The sequence below is a fragment of the Protopterus annectens genome, chromosome 3.part0 (assembly GCF_019279795.1).
Source record: "Protopterus annectens isolate FY-2018-M chromosome 3.part0, PAN1.0, whole genome shotgun sequence".
NCBI lineage: Eukaryota > Metazoa > Chordata > Ceratodontiformes > Protopteridae > Protopterus > Protopterus annectens.
Window position 1 is genome coordinate 142719307 of NC_056731.1, and position 23702 is coordinate 142743008.

Sequence of the window (23702 nt, forward strand, 5' to 3'; positions counted from 1 at the left end):
AGAGGAGTGCCACAGATCAGATTTACAGTAGGGGCGGGCAACTGCAAAGTCGCCAAGTATAAGAGCAAGACACCAACTGGCGGGAGGGTGGGGACAATAGCCTACAGCCAGTAGCACTAGAGAAAGCCACAAACAGATAAAGAAGATAAAGATTTGTAAAGATACAGAATGCTTTTAACTGCAGACAAATCAGTTACTTGTGCAGATTAGTTAATAGCAATAAAATACACTGGCGTGAGGGTGGGGACAATAGCCTACAGCCAGTAGCACTAGAGAAAGCCACAAACAGATAAAGATTTGTAAAGATACAGAATGCTTTTAACTGCAGACAAATCAGTTACTTGTGCAGATTAGTTAATAGCAATAAAATACACTCGAAGACTAAAAAGCAGACAATAAAAATGCTATATATTAATTGTTAAAAACAATAATCTGTATAAATAATCGAAAAAAACAGGATACTTATATATCTCAGCTAACAGCTGTGGTCAACATCTCTTATCCACTCTGCTCAGTGTGTATATTAGTAGCTATGTAGAGTTTCATTAAAAGAAAAATATTGATGAGTATGATTATTTGGGATCTAGATAGGTTATTTGGAGGGATATGTAATATCATAAATTCCCAGGAAAGCGTTGAGTTTTGATAACCCATCTTTTGTAATTGTAGTTTTAAGGAATTCCAAAGTTTATATATGCATTTACAGCTCCAGAACATATGTAAGAGGTCAGCCGTTACATCTTTACAATATGGGCACTTAGGAGAATTATTAATGTTAAATTTGTGCAAGCTAAGATGTGTATAGTAGGCATTATTATTTATAGGAAAACAAATCCAGGAGTGCACCAAAAGCTAAAACTCAAAAAGTTCACCAAAAATGTGTAGAAAATCCTTTATTTAAAACGAGATGCCTAGGACAGTTAGCACTTTCACGTTGTAATAACGCTTCTTCAGACTTCAATGGCATACTAATACATATTTATCATGAGTAGAGTAAATGTTAGCTTTTGAAGGGAGATGGCTTTTGTGGTTAAACTGATTGCTTTAATTATTTTACTTTCTTCAACCGATGGAAGGTTTTCTTTCCAAAATTTAGATAAGAGAAGGCGGTCTTGATATTTAAAGTTTTTTATCAACTTATATGTGCATGATATAAATTTAGTACTTTGTAAAAGGGCTTTTCATAATGAGATACATATTATTAAGTCATCTTTACTAATGGTTAAATTTTCAAAGTAACTTATGGACAAATCTTTTATCTGTCTCAAGATCGATAAATATGATTTAGGTAAACCCATTTCTTGTCTTAGTTCATGAACCGAGTAATTCAAATATGGGTATATGTCATGAAGGGTTAAGTTAATTATAAGTGGAAAGCTTTTCAGATCTATTAGCTAATTATTAATTTTCAGGTTAGGATTTCTATGGAAGGGTTGTAAGATCATCATACAATGAAAAAGATTTAATGATCTAAATAGATCTTGTAATAATGAAATATAGTTTTTGATATAATACATTAGATCATAAAGTTTAATATTATTCTTGTTTAAAAAAGGTAATGATTTGGGATTTATATTCAAACTCTCAGTATGTTTATAACTTAGTCTTACCCAGTTTGGCGACCAATTATTGCTACGTGAATCATAGTTTGCAATTCTTAAAATTTTGTTGGCATTTATAATTAAAAAGTAGATTTCAAAATTGGGTAACTCTAAACCACCGATATCTTTCGGGATCATCAGATTGTCATATGATATTCTAGTTTTCTTTGGTTTCCATATAAATTTTGCAAAATCGGTGTGAATTTGTTTAAAGAACTTCTTAGGTATTATCAAGTGTGCAGACCTGAAGATATATAATAATCTGGGCAAAACATTCATTTTAATAATAGAGACCTTTGCTAGTGGTGGTAGTTTCAAATTTGCCCATATTTTTAGATCAGACAGAATGTGTTCCCAAGTTTGTTTAACATTATTAGGATAAAAGTCCTTGTTATCTGTCGAAAATGTAATACCTAAATATTTAATCTTTTCTTCAGATTTTACTTGACCTATCAATAGTAAAAGTGAGAAGGGTTTTGGAGTTTTTAAAGGAAATATATTGTTTTTTTTAAGGTTTATTTTATAGTTTGATATTGATGCAGAATAATCAATAGCAGATAGTATTTTTTTGGTGTCTGAAAACGGTGTTGTAGAATATATATTAATGTCATCAGCAAAAGCTGCCAGAGAGATCTTAGTGCCATAAATTACTGGGGCATTATGATATATATTTTGTTTAATGTGTAAATAGTTAAATCTTTCAGAGTCAAAGATCACTAGGTAATTAGCAGTTACCCTTTAGCACGTCTGAAACAAATAAGCCACGAAGCATGCATTTCTGAGAAAGGTATAAGTATTTATCATATGGTTGCTGATATCTTGTATCCTTTGTGTAAAAGTATACACTACATAAAAAATATGTAACATAAAAGACTCTAAATTAAGTCACATTTTAAAAGGGTTTTCTGTGGAAATAATTTTAGTAAATAAATAGATAAATATATGCAGACATGGTTGCATACATAAAGGAAAAGGTAAGCATCACAAAGTAAAAGGCACTTCTTAACCTGCTTACAACAATTAATTATATATTCTGAGTAATAATAGCTCACTCAGAGAAGTCGAGATGTTCTGAGTGCTGCTTGCTGAGTGCAGTTTCTATAGAACATAGTAAATCCTTGGAAATGATTAAAAACAAATGACAAAATTATTACATTTTACATTTCAAATTAATCAAAATAAGCTGATGGTCAGCTGGAGGGAATGCAAATGTGGCTTAAAAGTCAAACATGTTTCCAAAGTACTTGTATAGTGGTATATAGTGGTATGATTTAGTTAAGTAATGCTAATAGAATTACTCATCAATATTTACATTTTGATTTCAGAAATAATTATCATTTAAATGCCTATTTTTGCATAAATGCTTCAGCTTTGCAGGCAAACTAATTAATATTTAGACTTATGAGAAAAGTCTAAATGCTCAGTAAAAGACTGATTTTAAAGTGTATGAGTGCTGATGTATGTGCGTGTGTTTGTTTAGTATGTACAGGTGTATCACGGCAATCTAAAGTTAACACCCCATGTATTGGGTTACATACACACACACACACACACACACACACACACACACACACACACACACACACACACACACATACAGACACACGCACACACACAAACACACACACACACACACACACACACACACACACACACACACACACACACACAAACACACACACGCAAACACCTAGTGTATTATACCTCGTTTGTATATATTGGCTTGTATGGCATGGGCGTGCTCTGTTTTAGTGGGTCAAAGAAGTATTTTTGAAATGTGTGCTTGATTTTTATGCATATGGCAGTAATAATATTTAGACTAGGATAGCTCATTGCTCTACGGAAGGGTATTGCTACAATCATGCCTGCTTGCTTTATCATAAAGTGAATAATATCAAGGTACCCAGGAACTTTCACATGAGACAGTTCAGTAGAAAATAACAGTCTCCTTTATTGCAAAGAACTCATGACTCCTTGTTTATGACTTCCTTATTAGGCATGAGTTCCAAATTCCATAATAGAACAGTCTACAAAGAACTGAACTTTTAACATTTCTGCCATGCCTGCAGTTTCTGATACTTGCCAGGATGTAAATCACCAGATTTATAGTGAAAACACTCAGGAATACATCTTGTAATGAAAGCACATTAAAATAACATACACACACTAACATTTTTCATTTTACCTAGATCTTAAGTTACTGTCTGAATGAGACATACAATGAACATATGGGTGAAGTTAGGCTCGAGAAAGAACATGTTGTACATCACAGCATGTACTTTTCTATAGAAAAGTTACCATGACACACTAGGTAAACAGCTTCCCTGGGATTCATTAATACTTACACTGAGTGTATACCGTTCTGAGTGAACAGACAACACAAGAATAACTCACACCTTCTTCCACCTAATTTAGTTTTTCTACTGATTTTCTTGTGGCCTTAAATATTGAAGGGGGTTCATGAAGGTTACAACAAAGTGTAGACTACATGCTTACTTAGTGTAATTTTTCGAGGTGACTAGAAAGCACAAAAAATATGGAAGGGATGTTCTTGAATGCAGATCATGTACAGTTAGTAAGGGTATTAATGAATCTGGACCGTTGTCTTTTTTCTGGCCTCAGATTCACTGTATAGTGTGCCTTATCGTACATGGATCTGTGACCATAGTTATATCTGTGCGTGGTATGATGATGGGTGGTCCAGGATCAACAAAGTCACAAGTCATTGTGCCACATGCTGTCATTGTGTAATGTCACCTCATACCTGACAGGAAGTCTGCTTGTATAGGCCTTGTGTGTTTGAAACTGTTTTACTCTATGAATGAAACTTAGAGTAACCATACCCATGTTCTTAACAACTAAAGAATAAGGTTGTAGCTGAGATGTTTTGAACTGTTCACAAACTTACACTCCTGTCTTTGGGAAGTAGTCAGATGTCCCTGAATTGTACAATAAACTCATGAAGGGGTACTTCCTTCAACATTACTGCATTTTTTTCCTGTAGTGCACATTTCAATACAGAATTAAAGTTGTACCACACATACCAAGATCTTTACATTAGATACCTTAAAATTGCAATAAAAACAAAACACATGCTATGCGACGGACATTTCATTCATGCATAATACAAGATAGTAGACAACAGAGTGTTTGAAAAATAATTGAGCTAATATCTTACATTGCAAAACAGAATTGTAGTCATAATGGAACAGAATTTCTTTTGCTTTTTTAAATATATAATATAAAGTATGTTCAATATTTACAGGACGGAGCTGTGCATTGTGGTTTATTATAGCTTTGGGCTACAGAAAAGCAGCTCAATACATCACAAGACAGCAAACGGAGGACAAAGAATGTAGTGCAGAATTTTGGAAGCAATGGAGCAGAAAGAAGGCTAAGCACAAGATAAGGTAATGATAGAAGAGCTACAGAAAGGAAAAGGAAAACAACGCTAGGAAGACGAGGGGAAGTGGCAGTGACGGAGATGATGAACTTGTAGGGGACGTAGATACAGGAGAGAAAGCATGAATGATGTGGTAACAAAAGAGTTCACTCTACATGAGCTGTATCTGCTGAGGTTTTTAAAGACTACCTAGAACTGCTTCTAGATTACATAGGTCCACAGTGGCAGCACTGTTTACTTCTAAGGTAATATTTGGCCTGGTGTTTGAAACTGACTGTTGATGAGCAACTTTAAATGGCTCTTATGTTTAGAAATGTGGAATGATAAAGTGGCTTCACTGCACTGACTGTTAATGCTCATTGATAGTAAAGAAATAGACCACCCTTATTGCTACTGGTAAAAGTTATGACATACTAAACATTCATCACTCGAGATACAGCAGTCTTCTTGAATGTACCTTTTTTGGTTGTATTTAGACATTAAAAGTTGAGGAATTTGGTGCCCTTGTGCAGTTCGAAATGCTCCCCTTAAAAAGTAAATTTTAAAATGTGGATTCCATGATGCATGCATTGCTACATCCATGCCAGTGAAATATTGACTGGAAGATCAGCAGTGCCTCAGTTATGAGCTCAGGCTTCTGACTACAGTACATGTATGTGTGTAAGAATATGGAATTACTGTTCATCTGACAGGTATGGAGATGAAGGTGAAACATTTACTCTAATACCTCTGTTTATATCTTATTGTGCTAGAAAATGAATACTAACTGAGGTAATACTGCATGTTTACAAATTATTATAACAAAACATTGTACTTCAGCACTCTCATAATAATCAGTACAATCCCAAGTGTGTGAATTTGTTGTAAAACTTTGGACTAAATCTGCGTATGTTCTGATTTTGCCTCTAGACAAATTATATTCTACAGTATTGGATGTTAAAACTTAAGGTCACCTGGTCATCTGGGAACAACTGACGTGTGGCTCCTTATCAAGAGTTTCATTTGATGGTGACAATGGAGTAGAAACTGATGACTTAGTCAGAAGTTGCACTGGACATGAAGTGTTCTAGAATAAACATTGCCTGCACCCCTGCATCTTTGGGAAAGACCGTCTGTGCCATGCAAATGCATTTAATCTTTCATATCACATCTTTCAGCTACTTTTTATCCTAGTCACAAGAGATGCACACTTCAAGTTAGCAGGAGTTATAATCATGTTGGTAATGACAACTGAATAGATAATCTCAGTGGTAAGAAGAATAATGTTGCTGAGAAATGGCTTACCTGAACATTTTAGCATTAATTGTGCACAGTTTAGATCAAAACATTTCAAGACATTTGTGAAGGTGAATAGTGTTGAGCACTTTAACCCCCATTTCGTCCTATATAATTTCAGGTAAAATCAAAAAACTTCTTATAGGAAGTTATAGATATAAACTAACCAAACTAACCTATCAAAAAAAAACAACATTTGACTAAAGATTCATGGGAATTTTAAAAACTATCCTGTGACTGCTGATAAGAATATTTTATTTATCACATCAGATGATGGGAGTGGACCTTTTTCAAAGTATTCCTGGAAGAAGGGTTACAGGGGCACTGACAAACAAATAAACAAAAACATTCGGGACTTGGGATCATTAAATTTCTTTTTAGTTGAGCTCACACAAGCATAGAAAAAGAATTACTATGATATACTATGAGGGAGAACTTTTCAAGAAAGGGGTAGCTGGGGGGGCTATGGGGCCCCTACATATATATATATATGTCTTACTTTGGGAAGAGAATAATGTCATCTTTGGTGTGTATTTGTTATTGCATTATATTTTATTATTCTTGGTTCTTGGATGACATATATATTTTGACATTATATTTGTGTCATTTGTAGACTTACACTATCTAGTATCTGAATGAAGTATGTTTGTTTCTGTTATATGTGTGTAGGTGAATTGGCCCACTAGTATAGTGGATACACTTGTATATTTAGAGGATGAGCAGTTTAAATCGAGATCAACAGAAAGCCAGATTTCTAAAGCCAACTTTCCTATTTAGATTAATATAATATTTATAAAACTAAATATAAATATTTATGAGGCAGGTCATCAGAGCCTTGAGAATGACATCCATGAGAAAGAGAAAAAGAAGAAGAGAGAAGAAGAAAATTTTAGATATTTTAATTTAGAGAGAGGCTATGAGAAAGGAGTGATGTACACTAAAGGTTTGTCCTAAAGGAAAGTTTCCAAATATATACCCTCTTGGGTAGTATATATACAGGTAGTGAGGGATATGTTAAATGGAGGCTAATGACAGTAACAAGCAAGACTCATCATTCAAAGAAAGAAAGCTAGTATAGTAAAGAACCATTCTTAAGCCTAGTAAAGAATATATTAACAAAGAAAAGAATTATTAACAAAGAATGATGAAGAAGCACAAACAATTGTGGGGGCCAATAAGATATTTTGTCTGAAAGAAAAACCAAGAAATATTTTTATGAGAGAGAAGCAAATAGGAGAAAGCAAAGAAGCAAAGCATACCAGTAAACAATGGAAATGTGGACAAATATATATATATGTGATGACAGTATAGTTAATAGAATTATAAGAAAACCACAATGGAAATTAATATATGGCAATTGTTCAACTAGTATGAATATTTATATACAACTGTAAATATTATGTTAGTATATATATATTATTGGTTGGAAAGAAAGATACAATTTAGGATTTACATATTTACTCACATATATAGCATAAGAACCAAAGATGGGAAAAATATATAAATAAACATAAATCAATGCTGTAGGTACAGAACATACTTTTTAAATAAGCCCAACAGAAATTAAACCCCAACCCCCAGAATTAAAAAAAATATGATATGTTGGCTTATAAGAATAAAAATAATTAAATATATAAAGCTTAAATGGCAATTGGTGGCATAAATTTACACACTTCAATGGTATTTTTTTTGTAAAAAAAGTGTAGTTTCAGTGTAGTTTAAATTTTAGCCATTTTTTGCCTTTTCATTTACAATTTGTTTTTATATTATGTTTGTATATGCACTAGTATTAACCAGTTATGACAGTTTGTTTATAGTTTCTAATATAGTTTATACATAGAAAAAGTATAGAATACATAATGCAGTTTACAGTTAGCATAGACAGTTTATATACATATAGTTGAATTAATTTATATTTAGTATTGAATAAAAGTATATAATTTTATTTACATATTTAAAGAAGATTTATTAAATTAAAATTAAATGTAAATGTAAAAAGGTTTATTAAATATATAATATATTTTAAATTATATTAATAAATAATAAATAATTATATTTTTTATATTTAAAGATAGCTACACATTTAATTAGCAGTGTATAAATTTTAGTATTTAAAATTATGTTTAAGATGTGAAAGAAGTTCTAAGGATTTAATGACTTTAAACTATCTATTTGTGAAAAAAAAATTGATTGTTTAAAAACAGTTTCATTTTCAACAGTTTTTTTTTACTATCCTGGTTTCTACTAGAGATTTGCATTTTAGTAAAATGTTTTTTCTGGAGTGTCAGTGTGGAGTCTGCATTGCTGGTGCATATACTGATGTGCTTGGATGTGTTCCTTATTTTTTTTACTATCCTGGTGTGTTTACACAGTAACAAAGCTACAAGGATTTGAGAATGTTTCTAATGATACAAAACCCTATGGCAAGCATTTACAATGCAAGATATATAATTTTCTTTTTATTTATTCTAATGCCATACACACAACTAACAGTGCTTTTCCATAGTATTATTTCTAAATACAAAAATGCATTTCAGATGGCACTTAGTGAAGTCATATCTACAAAAATAACCCGAAAAAAAAGTGCTCACCAGTATTAAGAAGTAATGTTTTATTCAGTTATAAGGTCTTTACATACAAAAACACAAGTGCCATTTTACAGGTATGACCTTGTAGCCGAGTAATTATTTTATTATTTTCCCACAGCCATTAAATTGTTTCCTCACTGTATTAAATGCAAGTAAGTGTTTGGAACTCTTATATATAAGACAGGGCGTTCATTTCAGAGAGTTGTGAATTGCAAGACTAAAAAGGCAAAGGTGCCTAACAGTTTCAATTACTAGGCCCCAAGGGTACCTTGTTAATTAATTGTATCCAGACAAGACGCATTAAGCTGTTAAAAAATATTCTATAAGAGGATAACATAAAGTTACTAACTAGGTCTACTCATTGCAGATGTACTACTTAATGTACAAGACAATATTGTGGAACTAACAACTGCAGCCACATACTAAATGGTGGAACCAGCTCCCACCAAATCCTGCTCATAATCAAAAATGTAGTTGTAGCTAGACTTGACCTAACTTGGGCATTGTTACAAGGTCTGCATAGTCAAAATATGCTATCTTTATCACCTAGGAGGATTCTTTCTGTCAAGCTATAGTGTATGTCGATTATGAAATAGTACAGCTGCTACCACAAATTTATATGAAAATTATTGATATCAGTAAGTAAGCACATATAAATGATAGAGCAAGAATGCATTATGGTACTATGGAAACAGTAGCATTATTTATACCCTGTCTATAACTGGGGTTCAAGAACAAGAGTTGAAAGGCAGTGCTATTATTATATCCTAGTCCAGTACATGAAAGAAGAGTTATATGGTGTATGAGTTAGTTTATTTCACAATATGTGTATATGTGCACTACCTAGGAGAGAGAGTTAAGAACCAGCTGTTTATTACATATAAAAGATTAACTGGCAAGCAGTGCTGTTTCTCTGTTTAGTTATTTATGTTTTACTGTTAATACTTATTAAGAAATTTACACAAATCTGAGGAACTGATTGGATCTCCACTCCAAAAATAGCTTATTATGCATTTGAGACATTAATAGAAATAAATTAAGCTCAAAGCCTGAAAGGTGAATCCTAGCATCAAAAGTCAGGAATACATAATAAAGAGTTATGATTGGTGACCCAGTCATAATTCTTTGTAGTGTATGGAACTTTATCTACTTCATTTACTGCAAGATGTCCTCACCGAAATTACTTTTGCAGTATTCATAACAGATGTGTTGTAGCTCGTTAACATTTGTCCAGGGTACCAAAGCTTTATCTTCCCAAAGACATACATTAGGATGATGACCTCAGCTCATCAGTGTAGGGGTATACAATCAGATGTACGCATGAGATAGTCTCTGGGCTCTAGTCCTTAAGTAAGGCCATCACAGTGCCTCAGATACCTGAATCAAAACAGCGTATGCTATCTCTAGTGGTGCAGGCTTCCCAAATAGGCAGCCACAGTATCAAATGCAGCTATGCTGCTGTGGATGTCTTTTCCAAGGCAGCTGCCACTAGATCAGTCATCATGAAATGTGTGTGACTGTAAAATCAGCCTATTCCTGAAGACATCAAGTGTAAAATGTTATGGTCCCCCTTGGATAACAGCCCTCTGTTTGACTCACAAGCTGCCAGCCTTTTCAAAGCATTGCAGGAACAAGGCAAGACAGTGAAGGATTGCCATCAGATTCTTCTCTAGACAATTCCCAGGTTTCGTAAAAATTATCCATCAAAATCTGCCTCCTTTGCTAAGAGAGATTCTAGACCACCTCATGGGCAAAGAAAAAATCCTAAGAAAAGACTCCCAGATAAAATTCAGAGAGATAACCCTCCCAGGAGGCCTTAGTTTAGGACTAGGCCCTCGTGACTACATTCCAGCAGTCACCTTCTCCAATCCTAACCCCCTCATTTGCCCCTCAAGAAGAGTTTCTCTTTCTGTCCCATTTTGGGAAACAGTAACCTCAGACAAATCGGTCTTAAGCATCATCAAGGACAGTTATGCTATGACTTGGTAAAACAGACCGTGTCCCAGGGGAATATCCCCACCAAATCCCAACCAGATTCACCTACTAGACCATATCATGCAAGACATACTGGCTCAGGGACAATAGAAGAGGTTTCCTTAATGTTTTTAGCAAAGGGATTTTACTCAAGGATCTTTCTTGTCCCAAGAAAGGGTATCAAATGGAGACCCATTCTGGATCTGTCTTGGCTGAACACTTTAAGAGTTCCCTCTTTTAAAATGTTGTCTTTACACACTGTTCTACCCTTCCTCCTTTCTCAGGCTTTACTGGTATAATTCAACCTAAAGGATGCTTATCTGCATATTCCCATTGTCCTTCCTGCAGAAAATTTCTCAGATTCTTTACTGGATAACTGCATTTTCAGTTTACTGCTTTTTTGGTCTTTCTATAAGTTCAGTGGTTTTTAAAAAGTGTCTTACCCGAGTGGTGTCATTCTGTCTCACTTCAGGCATGCACATCTTCCCTTACCTGGACAACCGTCTACTCCAGCTATTGTCCATGGACACCTTTCTCAAATACTGTCATTACACTTTATGGCTTTTGGCACTTCTGGGGTTCACTGTTAATTACAAAATATCCCAGCTCAATCCTACTCAACACTTGACTTTTTTGGGATGCAGCCTGGACACTTCCACTATGCATGCCTTTATTCCTTTGAAGAAAGTCACCTCCCTAGCCACCGAGTTAATGGTCTCTAATGAGTCTCATCGCTCAGGGCGAGAGACCTTCAGGGCTCTGGAGCTCATATCTGTCACAATCCCTATGCTTCCCCTCACCAGCCTACACATAAGGAATATACAGTGGTATCTAAAATCAATGTTGGGACCATACTGATTTTAGTGGTATCCGAAATCAGTGTGGTCCCAACATTTTCATCCTCTCAAGGCCTGCATCCCTCTTTTTCCTTGCCTCAAGAAGGGACTCCTTTGGTTGAGCAATCAGGTTACTCTCAATCCAGGTCTTCCTTCATCCCACACAACCAAGTATTGTTTACAGATACCTCAGACAGGGCATGAGGGGCTTAGACAGGAGACCACAGAGTTTAAGGAGAATGGCCTGCTGTTGTAACAAAATAACACATCAACCTAAAGGAAATGAGGGCACTTCTGCAAGCCCTTAAGACATTTTCACATCTTTGGAAGCCAGGCACTCTGCTGATGTACATGGACAACTCCATATTGATATGGTACATAAACAAGCAGGGAGGCGCAAGATCCTAACCCCTGTACAGGCTGGCACAGTACAGCTGGCACTTGAATCTTACTCTTAGTGCAAAGTGTATTCCCTGTCAGCAGAACATATTGTCAGACTCTAAGCAAGGACATGGAGGACCCTCACGAATGGTCTCTGAACACAGAGGTCTTCAAGTCAATCACTTTCTGGTAAGCAACACCCTAAACAGATCTTTTTGCTTCCCTGAAGTATCATCTACTCCTTCTATTCTGCACAAGGAACCCATCAACTCTAGCCCTGAAGACAGATGCTTTTCCTATGGATGGAGAAGTTCCTCTATGCATACCATCCTCTGCCTCTGATTCCAAGTCTTCTGCTCAAAGCCCAGAAGAAATCCTCAAAATTTCTGTTTTTGCCCCCTTCTGGCTAAGACTGCACTGGTTCCCTTTCCTATTTCACCTATCAAAGGGAAATTTCTGGAGAATCCCTCCACATCCAGATCTAATCACTCAACAGAAATGGCAGCTCTGTCATCCTAATCTGACCTTCCTCAGTCTCATTCTCTGGATAATATGATTTTAATCCCTAAAAGGCATGCTTTCTCCGAATAAGTTGTTTACGTTCTTCAAGAAGCCAGGAAATCGTACACAGCCTAGTGGAAGACATTCTCAGTCTGGTGCCTTAAGCACAAACTCCAACCCTTTCTGTTAGATATCCCTACTGTCTTTCAATACTTGTGTGACTTACTACATTTATGGTTGGCCTACTCTTTCATTAAGGCTCATTTATCTGCCATTAATACTTGTCTACCTTTGGAGCCCCCTCTCATGTCCAGAACAGAGGTTAAGTTTTCTCTGAGCAGTGTTTTGCATCTTAAACCTCCAAGTAAGCCTATCTCTCCACCATGAGACCTTCATTTTGTTTTGTAAAAACTCACTTTACCTCCATTGAACTGGCTGTTCTGCCATTTTAAAATTCTGCACTTGGAAAACCATGCTCCTTCTGGCTTTGAATTCAGCATACAGAGTCACTGAACTCCATTCTCTCATGGTCATTCCTCCCTTTCTCAATTTCCACAAAGATAAGGTAAGCAGGTAATCTTTCTGTCATGCCAAAAGTGGTCGGTGAGCTGATCCTCTACCAGGCCATCAACCTTTTTCCTAAATCCCCCATCCCCAAAATGGGGGGGATGAATTTTCACCCTTTAGACATTCACAGGCAGTTGAGGTTTTGCCTAGATAAAGTTGAGGATATCAAGAAAATAGATCACCTTTTTGTCTCCTTTATGAATTCCTTGTTAGGACAACTAGTTTCCAAACAAACTTTTGCATCATGGATCAAAAAAACTATTTCCTTCTGTTACTGACACCATGGAAAGACCTTACTCACTTGGAAAAAGCAAAGTCCACTGAAGTAGTGGATTCATCTGGAAACCTCTACAAGGGGGTGGATACCAGGACCATTTCTGAAGTTGCTGCCTGGTCCTCTGTCCACACTTTCACTAAACTATAAGCTAGTCGTCTTCTCCAGGTCCATGCCAGTTGGCACCAGAACAGTTCTGTATGGTTTCCCGGACTCTTTGTCTTCACTTTAAGCCTGACACCCTTCTCTCTCTCTCCACCTCTGGGAATCACCCATCTGGTATGAATACTGCAACAGTGATTTCAGTCAGGACATAATACAGTTGTTTAAGAAACGACCATAATGGTAGATGTCCTACTGATCACTGTTGATATAGTCCTTTCCTCCTACCTTTTCCTCCTTTTCTTCTTTTCTCTCAGTATTCTGGTTCACTCAGAATACTATGACTTACACACACACACACACACACACACACACACACACACACACACACACACACACACACACACACACACACACACACACACACACACACGTTCTCCCAGGATAGTACATCTCCTCTGTGGGGAGTTTATTTACATGTTCAAACTAAGCCCCTCCTAGCTGACCAGCCTCCTTTCTCAGTTTACTTCTGGTCGCTGGCTTGGAGATAGTCTGGAGGTCTCATGTGTATGTCCAATTATATACCCCTATGATGACCAGCTGAGGTAATCATCTATACGTATGCCCTCGGAACGTAAAGCTTTGGTACCCTGGTTGGACATCAGTGAGCTACAACCCATCTGCTGCAGCAGTGATCAGTAGGACTTCTACAGTTATGGCATGTTCTTATGCAACTGTACATTACAGAAAAAAGTATGAGCTCAAATTATTTTACTAGATTCCATATTCTTTCAAAGCTGGCAAAGAACTCTGTTTTTTTTTTTCAAACAGACAGTAAGCAGAAATGAAGTCTGTAAAACTAGCAGTTTTAGAAGCAGTTTGATATTTTATCTTTTTACACCTTCTGCTTATAAGTGTGGCAGAGTGAAGTTCTAACAGCTTCTGAATGTTGTTTTACATTCTGCCATTTTTCTTTGACAACTTTCACTGTCCACTGTTAGTCCTTGATATTAGAACTAATCTTGGCAGTGCTTAGGGGTGCTTAATGAGCTGCTGTTAAGCACCCCTGAGCACTGTTCAGATTGAGCCTCGTATTAGGGACATACTTAACAACTATATGTTGTTGTGTCTTTCAGCTTTTCCCAGTTAAGGGTCGCCACAGTGGAACTCCGGTCTGCTAATGATTGGCAGTAGATTTTTATGTGCCGAGTTGCCAGCCCTGACGCACAACCTTCAACGAAGGTACACCCATTCACGCATGTCTCCACACAGAAGACGCTCTAGCTGAGAATCGAACAGGACAACGTCTTACTGTGAGGCGACTACACTACTGCAGCACCACCACCGCAGTCTATACTTAACAACTATATATTTTTCATAAATTCAGAGCATAACTGCAGTGCTCCATGCACTAAGTATACTTTCATCTCTGCTTGCACTTATTTCATTCTTGTGGCATTTTCATTTATATGCTTATTTCCCCAACTATGTTTTTCTTCAAACTGTTTTCCTACAGTTTTTGGATTTACATTATAGGGAAGAGGACTGTAAACTGTTTATCCATGTCTGACATTCATTTGACTAGTAAGGGTAGCTTTTTTCCTTTATCTTCTTTCAGATTATTTGCTAGTATCCATTAAAATGAAGTCCAAATTGTGTTAAAGTGACAGGATTGCTTAGACAAGGGAATTGTAATGTCAACTGAAAAAATAAATAAGTAGCTGTAGTTTGGATTCATCCTGCAGATTATTAATATTATTATTCTTAGTTTTACCCAGAAAACCTTTAATACAGTCGAAAACTGGATCTCCAATCAACAGCTGATATTAAACCCTAATAAAACAAAGCTATTGATCTTCTCCCCTACTCACAAATCCTCTCAACTTCCGTTTACTATAACATCTAACAATGGGACCATAATCTTACGAGATATGTATACCAAACTCCTGGGTGTTATAATAGACAACAACCTCAAATATGATATGCACGTAAACCAAACGATTAAAACCATTAATAAAAAACTTGGCTCCCTATACACAAACAAACCTTTTCTCATCCCTCTAGCTAGGACTGCCATTGCCCATACACATCTGCTTTCAACTCTACTCTATGACTCACCAATACTCACTAACTTGAACAAAACTGATTTCAGCAAACTCTCTAGCTGCTACAGTCAAATTACCAGGTTTGCCACAGGAACTCACTACAGGACACACCATTGTCAAAACCTGCACCTCTTAGGTTGGCTAGAACTCCCCAGGCTAATTCAATTTAATCAACTTACTGTAGCATTCAAGGTTATTAACCATCCAGAAAAAATGCCCTCCCTTAAAAACATTATCCATCCCTACAAAAACACTAGGCCTCTTTGTTCCACTACAAAACTTTTGGTTCAACCTGTTAAAGCTAACAACCTATCTGGAGAATCTTTGTTTGTAAATTCAGTAGGCTGGAATTCACTCCAATCTAACTTTACTCTGAACCCCTCCCGTAATCAGTTAAAAAAAATCTAACCCAGTATTTTAAAACTCACTGGTTATGTCCTTGCTCTAACCCTGACTAAAGCCTCATCTACTTCAGTATCCTTGCAATTTCTTATTCATAGCAACTAACCTCTTACACTAAAAGGTTTGAAAAGAGAAACTGTAATATCTTTGCAGATATTCTGTATATTAGCTACACCTATAGGTTTGATAAGAGAAACTTTAACATATATGTATATATTTCTGTGTATAAATATTCTTCATAAGCTTGAAATGTGAGACTGTAACTTGTATGTTAATACAATATGTCTGTGCATATACTGTAACTTGCTTGCCTTTATCTGTTTGTAAGTTTGGAGCTTTTCTCCCCGGGCCTCAGCTGAAAATGGACATGTATCCAGTCGGACTATCCTGGTCAACAAATGTAAAATAATAATAATAAATTAATATATCCTGTTGGAGAGAAACTAGCTAATTGTATGATTTTAAGTGAGAATAAGAAAAAAAAATCTCTACCAAAGGCATAAGTATATGATTTCCATTATTAAAGGCAATGTTTCATAAAAGGAAGCCTCTCTAAACTATATAAATTTATTTTGAATAATAATAATACATTAGATAGATTTTATTTGAGATTTTTAAAAACTAGTAGACTACAAGATTTGAGAGTCAAAAATAAAATTATATATATTTATATATATATATATATATATATATATATATATATGTGTGTGTGTGTGTGTGTGTATATGTATAAATATATATATGTTAAAAATCAGTAAAGTTTATAATAATAAAAAATAATCATGTTAAATTGATCCAAACAAAGCACAGGAAGAAAACCTGAGAGCACTTCAACATGAATTTACACTATTGTTATATCTGTTATTTACAAGGTCACATAAATATGGGGAGATTCCTCAAGACTGGAAACATGTAGATGTTAAACCTGTCTTTAAAGGAAAATCCAGAGTCATACAGACTCATATATTTACGTTCATACTGTGGAAAAATAAAGAAGAAGGTTATATTTGATAAATCATTGACATAATTGGAAAAGTTGGGACTTGAAACCATGGATCAGCATGCATATTTTGAAAATAGATCTACTACCACTTGTAACATGATGTTCTATAACAATATAATTACAGATATGGATGAAACATTGTGTTGTATTACATATAACCTCAGCATGTGAATGGGTGGCTAACAGTCCCTATTTCAAACTTCCACCAGATACCATATAATACACTGGTCCTAGAGGTATACATTGGGAAGAAACTGGCAGAATACAAAAAAATGATTGTGGCAGCTCCATTTACATACTGATTTGATAGGTTCATAGGTAGGTACTAGGCTATCTGCCCAAAGGCATTTATAAGCCTAGCCAGAATGTGTTGGCTTTCGCCACCCTCTTAGATTAGCTCCCTGTGCCTCTGTCCAGAGAGCCACTGAAGTGATCCCTGGGGTAAACTTCCTGTTTTCCATCCACTCGTCAAGGTTTCGCTTGAAGAGTGTTAGTGAGGAGCTCTTTCTAATGTAGATTGGAAACTTGTTCCAAAGCATGGGAAGTCACTGGGACAGGAATCTATCCCTCCAGCACATCCTATTTATTGTTGTGGTGAGGTTTAGATCCCTAGAGCACATGGCTCGAGGGGATATGGTTTTCTTTAGGTGGAGCATGTCCATCAATTCTGGTTTGGACATGGCCTTGTATGTCAGACAGAGATCACCTCTGAGTAGGCGGTATGCAACTGGGTCCAGCTGGAGTTTCTTCAGTCGAACTGCATAGGGCATCTGTTTGAGGCCAGTGATCCTCTTGGTGAGGTACTTCTGTGGTCTTTCCAGCTGTTGCAGGTGTCTTGTAAGGTACATCCCAAATGGGGCATTGTACTCTATGATGGGTCTGATGAGTGATGAGTAGAGGGGCACAATGACCTCTTTTGATCTGGATGCGAACCCTTTTGTGATTAGGTAGGCCACATAGAAGGATTTTCTGACCACTTTGGCAATGCTATTATTAAAGGAGAGATTACTATCTACTTGGGTCCCCAGATCCCTTATTATGTCTTCTGTATTTAGGGGACTACCACCTATGTGGTAGTTTGTGGGTACTTTGTTTTTTCCAAAACGGATGACTATGCACTTTTTAGCATTTAGCTTGAGGCCATGATTTTGACATCAGGTATCCGTCTCAGTGAAACCCTTTTGGAGGATGTCTTTGTCAGCCAGAGAGTCAATTATAGCTCCTAGTTTGCAGTTGTCTGCGAACTTGGTCAGCCATAGTCCTCCTGTGCTTGCCTGTACCTCTGAGAAGTATATGCCGAGCAGGAGGGGTCCTAGGACTGAGCCCTGGGGATTGCCACTTGTAACCGGTTTAGAGTCGGACCTAGCTCTTGCAACTCTCACCATGTGGGCTCTGTACATGAGCCAGTTGGCAACCCATCTTGTGATGTAGGGGTTTATGTTCAGGCTGGTGAGCTTGCCTATAATACCAGAATGGGAAATGGTGTCAAAGGCATTTGCGAGGTCTAGGTAGGCAGTGTGTACCAGCTTTCCCTCATCTATAGCCTTGGTAAGTGGCTCAAAGAAGTCCACTAGGTTTAGGAGGCATGATCTGCCCTTAACAAAGCCGAACTGGGTAGGGTCCAGTATTTGGAGGTTCCCAATGTCTCTGTTGATGAGTTTCATGATGATGCGCTCCATAGCCTTGCAGACCAAGCTAGTCAGGCTTATAGGGAGATAGTTCCTGGGGTCTGTTGTGGCTCCACCTTTGTGGATCGGAATAACCGTTGCTGTGCGCCACTCTATGGGTACGTAGCCTAAGGAGAAGCTGTGTTTGAACAGTGTGTTTAGATGAGGGGTTAGTTCGTCTTTGAGCTAGTGTAGGACGCAGCCTGGGACACCATCCGGTCCCATTGATGTTGTGATTTTGACTTTGGAGAAGGCTGTTTTAACCTGAGTGTCTGTGATTTCACGGGCTCTACATTCTTCTGGTATGGTTATGGGCCCTTTTGGGGGTGAGAGGGGGGTGAAGTTTGCACTGAAACTGTCTACCAGGATGTTGGCGATATCAATAGGTTCAGTATATTTTGTGCCATTCTGCACTAAGTCCGAGCAGATCTGAGCATTGCCACTTAGATTCTTGACATAGCTAAAGAATGCCTTGTGGTTATCTTTGGAGTCCTTGGCAATTTTTCTTTTAAAGCTCGCCTTGGATGATTTTATGAGGGATCGTAGTTTCTTGCTGATACTGATCAGAGATGTTTTCCCTTCTTGGGATTTTACTCTTTTCTGTACTAGTTTCCTCCTTCTATTGTATAGCTTGATTATGGCAGGGATCCACCAGACTGGTTTCCTTTTCTTGGAGGAGTGAGTCTTGGTTTTGCTTGGGATAGCACGATCCATGCATTCTTATAGGTGCCATGGGGGCATTGAAGCTTTCCACCTCTGTCTTAAGTAATGTGAAGTTTGCTTTTGAAAAGTTTTTCACTGTGGTTTCCTTGTCCGGGTGTGGGGGTGGAATGTGGATATCCAAAGTGATTTGTTAATGGTTAGATCTAACCAGTGAGGGGTTGACCTCCAGTGTGGAACACCGGTCGCCCATGTTGGTGATGACCAGGTTCAATATGCTGTCACCTCTGGTGGGAGTGTTGACCAGTTGATCCAAGGCATTTGAGTTTAGAAAGTCTAGGAAATGTTGGGCAAGGGAGTTAGTACTTTAGGTCTCCCAGTTAATGTTTAGGTAATTGAAATCAGCCAATAGTATGAGTTGTAGCCTGGTAGTGCTGGGGTGCTCTCTCTCCTTAAACCCCAGGTTTTTGTTACTGCAAATATATATTATTTTTTTCCATACTCATTCTTGGTGAGGGCAGGATGCTACTCAAGTCAGGGTCATACCGACCTGGGCTATGTGATCAGAGAGCTCTTCAATGTCTCTTTTCATGTAGTTAGAGTCATATTTGTACTTGCTTTGGAATGACCTGAGCAGATTCTGGCACCGACAGGCAGCTAACAGTAACCTTCTCCTTATTCAGCCTAGTGACTGCCTGACTGTAGAGTCACTTATTACTAGTATGTTGGGTAGGTTATTTTGCCTTTAAGGGCTGTGATTATATGTTTCATGGTTTGTGTTTTGGGATGGAGATTGCTTGGATGTCCTCTTTGAGGGTCTCTGCAGAGATTGCTTGGATGTCCTCTTTGGAGGTCTCTGTTGCTTTTGAGATTTTTATTTAGAGCCTCAGAGTATGTTTTGTGGATGCTGGTTTAATAGGTCTATGTGAGACTGGTGGTGTGATGCAAGTATTTCCCTTTCTCTCTTGACCTGTCCTATCCAGTCTTCAGTTTGGCTGTATAATTGCATCTCTTGTATGTGTTAGTGTTTGGTGGTAAGTACACCTGAAACTGCCCTTTGGTCATGCCTAGATAGGTACAGTGAACTGTTTTACTGAATGTCTAGTAAGGTCGAATAGAGAATCTTGTCCTTCTGTACAGTATAGGAGGGTCTAGTGCTAGGGTTTATAAGTACTTGCTAAGAGTTTTGAGCAAGTGCCGGGCTGAGAAATGAATGGCTTGAGTGCTTAAGTTGAAAGTTTGTCTAGTTCCAAGGGAAAAATTGAAGACAAGACTTTGTGGAGCCACAAACCTACCCTGGCTAACTGGCACTGCCCGGGGCGCAAACCAAGCAAATGAGGTTTTTATACCAGGGAAATGAAAGAAATAGAAATTAGCCCAAAATGGCCAATAAACCACTCCTCCAGGGACAGATAGACTGCTCAAAGCTCCCCTCTCTCACAGGTGAACAGAGAAACTTCCTTCTATCTAAGTAAGGTATGGGCAAACAGAGATTTGTAACACAGCCCTGAATTCAAAAGGCAGGAAACAAATATATGTATATATATATATATATATATATATATATATATATATATATATATATAGATATATTTTTTTTTTTCTTTCAGAAAATAAAGCAGATACAATCAAAAAAACACTTTAACTGCACAGAAAAGGATACTTATTGTTATATATCTCAGATCAGAGTTGTAGTCAATGCACCTAGTAATAAAGTAGGAAGAAACACAAATACAGTAAAAGCAGATGAATAAAGTGCAGTTTTTGTTATATACATAAAACAATAGAAAACTAACTGATTTAAACAAGTTACCCAATTTACCAGAAAAAAGCTCAAAACTGAGCCCTGTTCCAGCAGTCTTCAATCAGACAAGTTCTAACTGCACACTTCTGCTACTAGGGTGCAGGGGAACCTTCTCCAAAAAAAGATGGCCTGGATCAGTGCTGAAGTTATACAAACAAAGCTATATTCAGCAGGTCTGAATCTGGTCTATGCTACAGCAACAAGGCGGACCAATTTCAGAAATAAACAGTTCAAATAAGCAGGCACAATAAGCCTGTGACCAGAAATTCCCGGCTCAGAAGGGCAGAATCCAGTTTCTCCTCCCACAAGAGTGCAGACCACAAACCCTCTTAATGTGACTTGGTTAAGCTGATTATTTATGAATTCTTTAATAAAATATTTCTATTGTATAAATATATTTTATTATATAAGATAATAGTTACAGAAAACCATTTTTTACTTATAATTTTTTTTTCTTTTTCAAATATGTGACAGGAAGTACTATGGTTATGTCATGCTGGTGTATCATATGATGTTTGGTGGAGTTTTAAGAGGAACCATTGGTTATTGTATTTATTCTGATGATGTTTCATCTGATTGGAGATGAAAGTACTTAACCAAAATAAACATTTTTCTTTTTTACTAGAGAGTGTTAGTTGTATTGTTATCCCACTGCTTTGGATTTTTTTTGCAAATCTGGATTTTGTGGCAATTTGAGGAGCAATTGGAGTTTAATTTTACTTCTGTCATTACCTATGAAAGGAATGGCTCAATGACTCTACTGGTGATCTGCCTTTTTAATATATCCTTTGGCTTTACAATTCACCTCTTAATCATGATCTTTTAGTCCTTTAGAAGTTAATTTTAGGAAAGCTCCATGTTATCAACAACAACCTTAACTCCAGTATTAAAGTAGACTAGATGACAATCTTTTTTTCTTCCTGCTGTGATATAGTTATACATTTTTTTTTTATCTTTCATATTCTTACACTGTTTTAATAATATATATGTTGATCCTTTCTGGCCTATTAAAAAAAGCTTTTATGTTGATTATGTTGAATTCTGTCTTGATTGTTTTTCCCATTGTTCAACTTTTTAAATACCTATTTTATTTTATTTACTAATCTACTTATGGAAGTACACATGTTTTTTGGGAAGCTGTGTTTCCTACTAACTGTAACAAGTGTCTTTCTTACATGTCAATTTTGGAAATATTTTCAGGAGCTCACATATATAATAGGCATCCTTTTCTCTAGAATCACGTCAGAATAAATATTAACAAGAGGTTTGGTATCATTTCTGTAGTTAGTAATAAATCTATACTTTCTCTCTAGTTCTCCTTTTAACTGGAAGTGGCCATCAATTGCTACTATTACCAGGAAAAAATAATGATTACTGTTTGCCTAGTAGAAGAATGCACAAGAAGAATGAAAACAATGTTCAATATAGATATTACATTAAGAATGCTATCTCCTAGGTGTATGGATAATGTCTTAGTATTTATTTTGTTGTTAATAACAATTTGCTGTGACTGGTATTGATATCATCTCAATTTGTGTGGAGTAAATTTAAAAATGAAATTAAAAACCCTGAATAACCATTTAATAAACAAATGAAATTCAATGTCTTCTTTAACTCCCGTCCCTTTGCATTGTGTTTATGGTAAAATTTTTACTACAGGTACCTGCTTGTTCTGTATAAATACCCCTTGGCAAATGCAAATTACTGTTGTTAAGGTCGTCTACCAAATAAACTTCATTAACCTTTATACTGTCTTTGTACAAAACACTGACCGATTGCCATTGACAATACCCATAGGTTTGCCTCTTTTGTGTAAATAAGCATCATGCCTTTCAAATATCAGTTTCCAGTCAACATCCTTTAACCAGATCTCTGAGATAACAGCAATATAGATGTCAAATTATTTGACAGGTTCTTGAACTAACATTACCCTTTTTTGTACAACCTCTGAATGCTAGCCAACAAGAGGTTGATTAACATGGATTAAATCTTTGTTTGTTTATTTCCCCAAGAAAATCTCCAGCCAATACTCATTTCTTATTGAACGCAAATGTTATGGATCTCTGATATCCATTCTTCATCCAAGACTTGGCTGCAGACTTTAAAATGAAATACAGTAAAGAGTGAAAAAATATTCAAGCAGCACAGTTAGTTATGCATTGTATACTCATATATCAATATGTTATTATTTAAGAGTAACAGTGTAAGATAGAGATGATAGTGTGCATAAAACAAGCAATATCTAAAGATGATGTTTAAGGTAAATGGTTTATAGCACTTAATTCAGTATCTGGCATGTATGGGATGTGCAGTACGCCTACTGAAATAGCTGTCCATTATGTTTTATGTGGTCTTAAGAGTTCTTCATGTTTTGACTACATAGTATAGCTCCTGCTGTCTAGAGCAACATGCCATCTGATAGTTCTATAAATTAGCCTGAATTTAATTTTGGGAGATTCTCCAGAACCATAGGCCATTTGAGGGTATTATATCTGTAGTCCCTATGCAAAAATGCTTTTTGTAGGTCTGTTTTGAGTGTAGAAAAGTTACATCAGCCTG

General features: G+C 36.5%; 1 protein-coding gene across 2 annotated transcripts in view; it reads left to right on the forward strand.

The window, feature by feature from the left end:
* Window positions 1-23702, forward strand: part of PLXDC2 (plexin domain containing 2) — a 3345655-nt gene that overhangs the window by 1732174 nt on the left and 1589779 nt on the right. The window lies entirely within an intron of this gene.